Source organism: Alosa sapidissima, chromosome 20, assembly GCF_018492685.1.
Source record: "Alosa sapidissima isolate fAloSap1 chromosome 20, fAloSap1.pri, whole genome shotgun sequence".
Taxonomy (NCBI): domain Eukaryota; kingdom Metazoa; phylum Chordata; class Actinopteri; order Clupeiformes; family Clupeidae; genus Alosa; species Alosa sapidissima.
This window is the reverse complement of record NC_055976.1, coordinates 13,589,624-13,597,123: the sequence shown is the minus strand read 5'-3', so window position 1 is coordinate 13,597,123 and position 7,500 is coordinate 13,589,624. Positions and strand designations below refer to the sequence as shown.

At 44.2% G+C, this 7,500-nt stretch overlaps 1 protein-coding gene across 1 annotated transcript in view; it reads right to left on the bottom strand.

Moving 5' to 3' along the window:
- Window positions 1–7,110: 7,110 nt before the first annotated feature.
- The window catches only part of LOC121694920 (transmembrane protein 182-like), a 10,274-nt gene continuing 9,884 nt past the window's right edge, over window positions 7,111–7,500 (bottom strand). Inside the window, exon 5 of the mRNA XM_042075317.1 lies at window positions 7,111–7,500. This exon is cut by the window's right edge and continues 1,453 nt beyond it. The gene's annotated coding sequence lies outside the window, so the exon portion shown is untranslated.

The window sequence follows — 7,500 nt, the reverse complement described above, 5'->3', positions numbered from 1 at the left end:
CATCCTCCCCTCCTGAACACTCTTTCTAAATCCCCTTGGTGACTTATGTTTCTATCGTTTCTTTCATTCTGTTTCGCTTTAATTTATGCCAACTTCTTTTTCCTCCTCCTCTGAGAAAGAGTGTGTGCGTGTGTGTGTGTGTGTGTGTGTGTGTGTGTGTGTGTGTGTGTGTGTGTGTGTGTGAAACTGATCCAGCCTTTGTAAGGTTAATTAAAGGCAAGAGTTGTGGCCTCTCCAAACATAATCTGCCGTCACCGGGGCTGCCGTGCGGCTTTTAATTACGACTGGTAAGTCATTTCGGGGAAATATAAATGCGTACACGCAAGCCTACACGCTGGACCCTCTCTCTTACCTGACCTCCCCCACCTCAACCCTCCCCCTCCCCCTCTTCACTCTACCTCTCCCCTGAGCCTTGAGACCAGGCTACTGATCTCCACTGGTGGATGAAAGCATGAGGATACGGCTGGACTATGGAGAACAGGGGAAGATGTCATGCTGCGAGTTCTCTTTAAGGTGTGTTTTCCGGAGGTAATGTATAGACCGGCTAGTCCGGGAAACTCCTTCATGGTGTCCAGCGCTCTTTTTCTGTTTGTGAGAGTGGTCGTCTGCCTGTACTCCACACTCTGGTCTCTGCTTCCGCTGACTTGATCACTGCACAGGAAGGGAATGCCCCCCCCCACCTTATTTGTCTTTTTTCCTCTGTATCAGTCAAAACATTGGATTTTAAACACATATCCAATTTTTACATTATCTGTCCTTCCCATCAGTACAACCTCCAGATGTGCACAACTCACACAGAGGGATGGCAACACCTCGAGGCAGAGATCGGCAGTTGAGGGTGACCAGGTATGGGGTTAATTTTACTCAGGTCACTCCTTGCAGCCTTTGCTCCCCCGGAATGCTGAATTGGTGGCCCTCCGTCACTTGGACGTGCAAACGACTTCCCCTCGATTAATGAGGTGTGCGCAACCCACGGCACTACAGTTTGAACGCCATGGAAAAAAACAGGTGGGAGGTGGTAGAGAGGGGAAAAATACTCCTTTTTTTCTTTGTTAAACGATTGGAAAGAGCACGAGCGTGTGTTTTAGGTACACCCTCAGAGGTAGTACAGGCATCCCACAAGTACAGCGACAGGGCAACTTTCATCAGTTCAGCTGAACGAGGCCTGAAGAGCCGTTAGTCATAACAAGGGCGGTCATTTCCATACAAATGCAGTTCTGCTTTTGATTTTTTTTTCCCTAAAAAAAGAAAGGGAGGGAGAAAGAAGTGATGGAGCTATTAGAGAGGGAGGTGGTGGCGGCCGTGTCTACCTAACACTGGAAAATTACTCAATTCATTACATGCGCAGAGTTACATTATCACCCCGCTATTTCTCCTCCTCTGTTCCACGCACGTCGATGCTATTTAAGTGCAAATGATATCGGTCCTCTTTGTGGATACACACAGACATGCACGCACACACACACACACACACACGCACACACACACACATACACACACACACACACACACCAGTAGATATATGGCTGGCGCGTGTGCTGGAGGTGTGTGTGCATACCTAGCAGCGGACGCGGGGAAGGTAATTACTCCTAGGTAGAAGTCAGTCCAGAGTAGATGGGGCCCACTGTGCTAGCGCAGCCCCAGAAAGGGAGCTAATGAGCTGGGGATCATAGTGGGTTTGCTGCCTGGCCCTGCACCAAGACCTCCAGGTTTTAAATAAAAAAAAGACTCCCTCCCTCTCGAGCTGCAGTGGAGGTTCCGCCGCTGGTACACCGCTGCCGCTCCAGAAGTCCTCTTGAGAAGTCCGATGCTCAGCGCTTCTGCAGTAGAGGCCTTATACCGCTCAAACCCGGCCTCTCAACACCAACGTCCTTTTTTACCCCCTTTCTCCATCCATGTTTTTTTTGTTCTCTTTCACCGCCATGTCACCAGAGTTTTTAACCCACACTACGGCCATGTGTGCAGCTGTGTGTGTGTGTGTGTGTGTGTGTGTGTGTTTTGTTCAGTTTACACACCTGGTTGAGTGATGTGCCAATGGAATATAAATACTGCCCTGGTCTTCCTTCAACAGTAGTATGTGTGCAGTCTAATGAGAGTTCCCCCCCCCCACACGCCTCATTCCTCCTTGTTTTTTTTTCCTGCCGTTCTTTGCCGCGCTTCTCTGGCTGCTGTACGACACATCCGTTACTCTGTGATTTTAAGAGCTCCGGGCTGATTTCTCGGGGGTGTTGAGCGCTCGGTGACGCGGTTGATGGTTTGTCAGTGGAGGGGGCAAAGGGGCGAGAGGGTATTTATGTCTTACTTCCCCCAGTTGAGAAAGGAGAGCAGGAAATGGAGAGATTGACGTGTTACATGTGAGTTAATATTTACTCGCACACAAACACCATAAAATAAGATTAACTCCTGCTGCCTTCAACCGGGCAGCTAAAACGGCTTCCTGTTTTTTGTCAGGTGTGTGGTTGTATATTGTGTTTGATTGAATATAATGGAGAGTTATCAACAACTGAAGAGATTTTAAAAAAGGGTGTGATGGATCAATTCTATGCCTTGAGGAGGAAAGTGACACTGTGTGATTTTTTATCCTGTTATGTTTGAAAATGTAAATTGACATGTAAATTGCTGCATAACTTAGAATATAGAATAGAACAACAAACGATTGTTAAATAAATAACCTGAAGTTGTAAAAACTGTGGCAACATGTGCCTGTTTAATTCCTTTAGCAAATACAAATACTCTCAGAGTTGAATGAAGAGCTCCCTACCCTTATGTCATCACCGACAAAGACTATAATTATCAGGAAATAATAAAAATTAAAAAAAACCTTGAACAAAATGCAGGTGGTTTGTTTGTAAATCAGAAAGCTAACAGGTGGGGATAGACTTCATTTCAGGAATAAGACTGGATGAGACTGGATGGGGATGGGGACATACAGGACTGATAATTATTTAAGACAAAAGCCAAAGGGAACTTTTCTCTTCTCTTTTTTTACTTATGCTAAAACAGCACCAGGTGTGTGTGTGTGTGTGTGTGTGTGTGTGTGTGTGTACACACACTTAGATGAGACAGATTTAGCTTATTTAGGCTGGACTACCGTTAGTCATAGATGTTTTGGTTTTACAATGCTGTTGCTATAAGAACATTTTAACTTTGGCCTTTAGGTCATGATGTGGTCATCTTCTTATAGGGCACAAGTGCATGATCCTCCACAAACTATCCACTGCCAGGCCCACGCCATACTGTTTGTGTGATCTGTGAGTGTGATGATGTGTCTGAATAAGATCTGTTGATAGTCATAAAGGTATCATACCATCAACATTACGTTTCACTAGTTTCAATGACTTTAAAAGCCTATATCTAAATATGTCACTGTCTGAATATGTCACATTGTCTCATGGTTTTTTTTATTTATTTTTTTTCATTTTAGCAATTAATGTTATATTATTAAAGGAGAAGGTGGAGCCTAGATGTTTGCTATATAGCATAATCCCAATGTAGGCAAAAGTTAAGCAAATAGGTTAACAGTATAGGCTGCCAGCAGCAACTTTAACGGTGTGGCCAAACGCATAGGCCTACCTCTGAACCCCACCAGCTCAGCTCAGGGAGTCATCAAGCATAGGTGAGGTAAGCAGTGTGGCAACAGTGTCAGGACGAATAATTTCTCCATTTGCTTAGCCTTTGTGTTCTTGAGCCGCTGTGTGAGACAGCAGCTCTTAATGGTCTACAAAGTTACTGGAAATTATTACAATATATTATTATTACACCTACTTCAACACATTTTTGACATTTTATCGTTTGGGGTATTTGCCCTAAGAACTTATGAGAGGGGTGTTAATTCCTTATAGTTCTTACATGACGTGCCATATTTGATCATTTCCAAAACTGTGTAATGTTTTAATGTGTCCAATCGACCTAACTCGTAGGCACCTCCGAATTATGCAACACGCCTGGGGCGACTGTGTGGGCCTTCATGCTTGGCTGTTCTTGGATGCGCCTTTAAATTTAACCACAAATTTGGGATCCTACCTCACCGTTGGCAGCCTCCTACGTGTATTCCTATGGGAAGTGTCCACGCTCCATGAAACGGGTACCTACTGCAAGCCCACTTTATCAACAGTGAGCATCAGAGGGTGTAGTAGAGCCTAGAGGGAGAAAGGAGGGTTTTGTAATTCGTTGGAGCAATAGGGCCCTCTAGTGGTAGATTTAGAGAGCACAAACAACTTCACAAAATTACTTTCTTCTGTCACGATGGCTGTGATACTGTAGTAGACCTAAACGACTTCGTTTCTGAATAGTTTCCTAAATAGTACATACAAACGTATACTTTTATGAAAACAACATGAGAATAATGATAATTTAACATATTGATGAAATTCTTTTTCTTTTTTACCATGAACATTAAACTCTAAACTCTAACTCTAAACTCATACAAAACTGGAAAAGAAGACTAGAGGGAGAGAAAGTGGCCATCACTATTAGACTTGACAGTCATCCATGGAGCTCTGAGCCGCAGCTATCTGGAGCTGATCTTCTGCCTGCCCGACTGTGGAGAGGTGAAGATTACAGCACCTGTCACTGCTCTGACAGCCCCTGCCTCAGGCTAAACGGCACTGACACCCCGGTCAAGGACTGTGCGCTAGCGGCAAAAGCACTGCCGGCTATTTTGTGCATCTGGAGCAGCTTTTGAGGAGGACGACGGAGAGCTGTCAGTTGTGAATATAGCCCCCAGGGCTCTACCACTAGTTATTAAGCTCCACTCAAAATATTTCCCTTCAAAATCAATTTTACCAGGTGACCTACTACATTGGTGATAGGCTACTTCCACAAGCCGAGCCTGTGTGCTTAAACAACCCCCCAAATTAGCTTCGGCTCCTCTAGCCAACTGCTTCACTTGTTCACCTGGTATAGGCTAAACTTTGCAGGTATTCAGAATATAGACTAGGCCTAGCCTATTCTGTAAAACCTATTTAGCCTAGGCTACATATTCATCAAACAGTGTCGTCAATCGTCTCCATTATTAACGGATAGCATGGGTAGGCCTATACAGGGTAATTATCAAAACAGGCCAAGTATCAAAACAATGCATAGGACTAACTATTATTACCTTACATGTTTATGCACACCTTCGGCCACGTAGCCTCTAGCTTTCTCCGTTCGTATGGATGTGGGTGACCGAGCAAGCACCCCTGGCCGAAAGCTCTAACGACAAATGTGTTTACGCGCGGGCGTCTCGTGAGTGTGCATATGTATGGGCCGCGAGGTGCATCGAGTGCCTGTTAGAAGCTGCTCTTCAGCTCGCTATTAGAATGCCTTTCATCCCTTGCCTGACAAGGTTGTTTGATCGCTTAGTACTTTGAAGGAAACGTTTTTTAATGTGAGGATAAAAGACGGTAGGTTGTGGTTTTGAATAGTTAATCCAGTTCAACGCAGTCTTCATTTTAGTTCTGTTGTGATGTTATATTGTTAGAGTAACACTATCAAAAAAGCCCTTACCCCTCTCTCTCTCTCTCTCTCTCTCTCTCTCTCTCTCTCCCTCTCTCTCTCACACACGCGCACACACACACACAACCCCCCCCCCCACACACACACACACACACACACACACACATACACACAATTTCTGTAATTTTGTCCCTGTCTGGGTCATCTCCTTGTTTAAATGCTTAGGCTTGTTCACAGCTTCAGACCCAACAGGGATCCAACGATCTAAAAGCATAGAAAGTTTGCTTTCTTCTGCACACACTTTATGGTCAGATTTTCTTTTTTTATTATTATTGATCAAGACTATTTCAAAATATTCTCCCCTCCTGGCACTGGATTATATAACCACTGTAGGCCTAAAATAATTCTTATTTTAATCACCAAAACTACTCATTGCACCAATAATTGTATAACATCCTTATTGCATAAATCACTAAACTTCAACCCTCTGAGAAACATTTAGTCCTCCCTCAAACAATGATTCCCAGGGCCAGAAAGTTCAAAGCTGATTGCATAAGTCCTGACACTAAATAAACTGCATTATTTGTTACCCAAAGTAGCTTATTAAATAAAGCACAGAATAGGCACGCAGCCCTATAAAAGTAAATATTTCATGATAAAATTAGATATTTGTGATGACTGTTTGAACCACACACATAATGTTTTACAAGCTTATTGACTTTACCCGTGCGTGCCACATTTGGGCCTAGGTGTAAATGGAGACCCGGGTTCAGGTCTGTCCTGCGGTCATGTCCTGATCCCACCCTGTGTCTCTTTCTCAATTGCTTCTTCTCTCTACTGTTCTATATACTCTCAAAAACCTCAAAAATATACATTTCAAAATAGGTTGATATAGAAGTTTACGTTGCTCAGACCCTCAAGCTGTCAGTCAGTATAGCACCAGTCACCACAGGCAACAGCTCGCTGCATGACTTGACAAGGTTCTGTTCTTGGTGGTAATGCTTCAGCCAGTGACTCATACTTGTACCACATGCAACCTGAAATCCCAAATGTTTCAGGTGCAAAGGCCAAAGTAAACACAACTCATTCCTTTAGCTCAGCCAGTCAGCTCTGCACTGACAGCCTTTCATGCTCCTGTCATGTTATGTGCCGCCACATCTCGTCACTCAGGTCCGATGGGACGGAGCTGGCTCCGTGGACTGTAGTGTACTGTAGCTTACACTATGAAGCCAGGCATCCACTGAACCACTTTTATATTTGTATCCCTGTATCATTTGCATTGCACTGCGTTTTACTCAACTAATGCCTGTTGTAGGCCTATGGTTGTGGTAATGAGGATAACTGACATTTATTTGCTTGATTTGTGTATTACAGTAATTAGGTGTTTTTCAGCTTTCTCAATCAGTGTTTTCTTTTTTTTATGTGTGTGTGTGTATCTATCTCAACTACTGGCAAGACTTTACCCTCCAAGCTCATCAGTGGGAGAGGGGTCATTGTTTACGTGTGTGTGTGTGTGCACACGTGCACCTGTTTGTGCACTGTTGTGTGTGTTTGTGTTCGAGAGAGAATGTGCAGTGTAACAGTGTGCAGCTAAGACTGAGCAAAAAGCTGGGGAAGCTATAAGCTGACATCAAGCAACCAAGCGTGTTCTGAATGAACAAAAGACAAATGTCCAGAGAACCAAATACAGTGTTTTTATTCAACAGGCTCTCTCTCCCTCCCTCTCTCTCTCTCTCTCTTAGTAGAGATTAGCTCATCCAGAGAGTTGAGCAGGAGGGGTGTGCTCTGATATGCAAATGACAAAGATGAGTGTCACAAGCGCCCTCTGTACAAACATACTCACTCACCAACACACACACATACACACACACTGTAGTCCTTTACACATACAATGTGTGTGTGTGTGTGTGTGTGTCTGAGACAGGTGGCGCTACTCTACTGTACCCCACAGAGCCCAGACTCCTGCAGATGTTCATTCATCAAAGTCCTGCAGGCTTTTGATCTCATTTCAATCAGAGTGGTAAGGGGGAGGAGGTGGACTTGTTATTCTCTCTCTCTCTT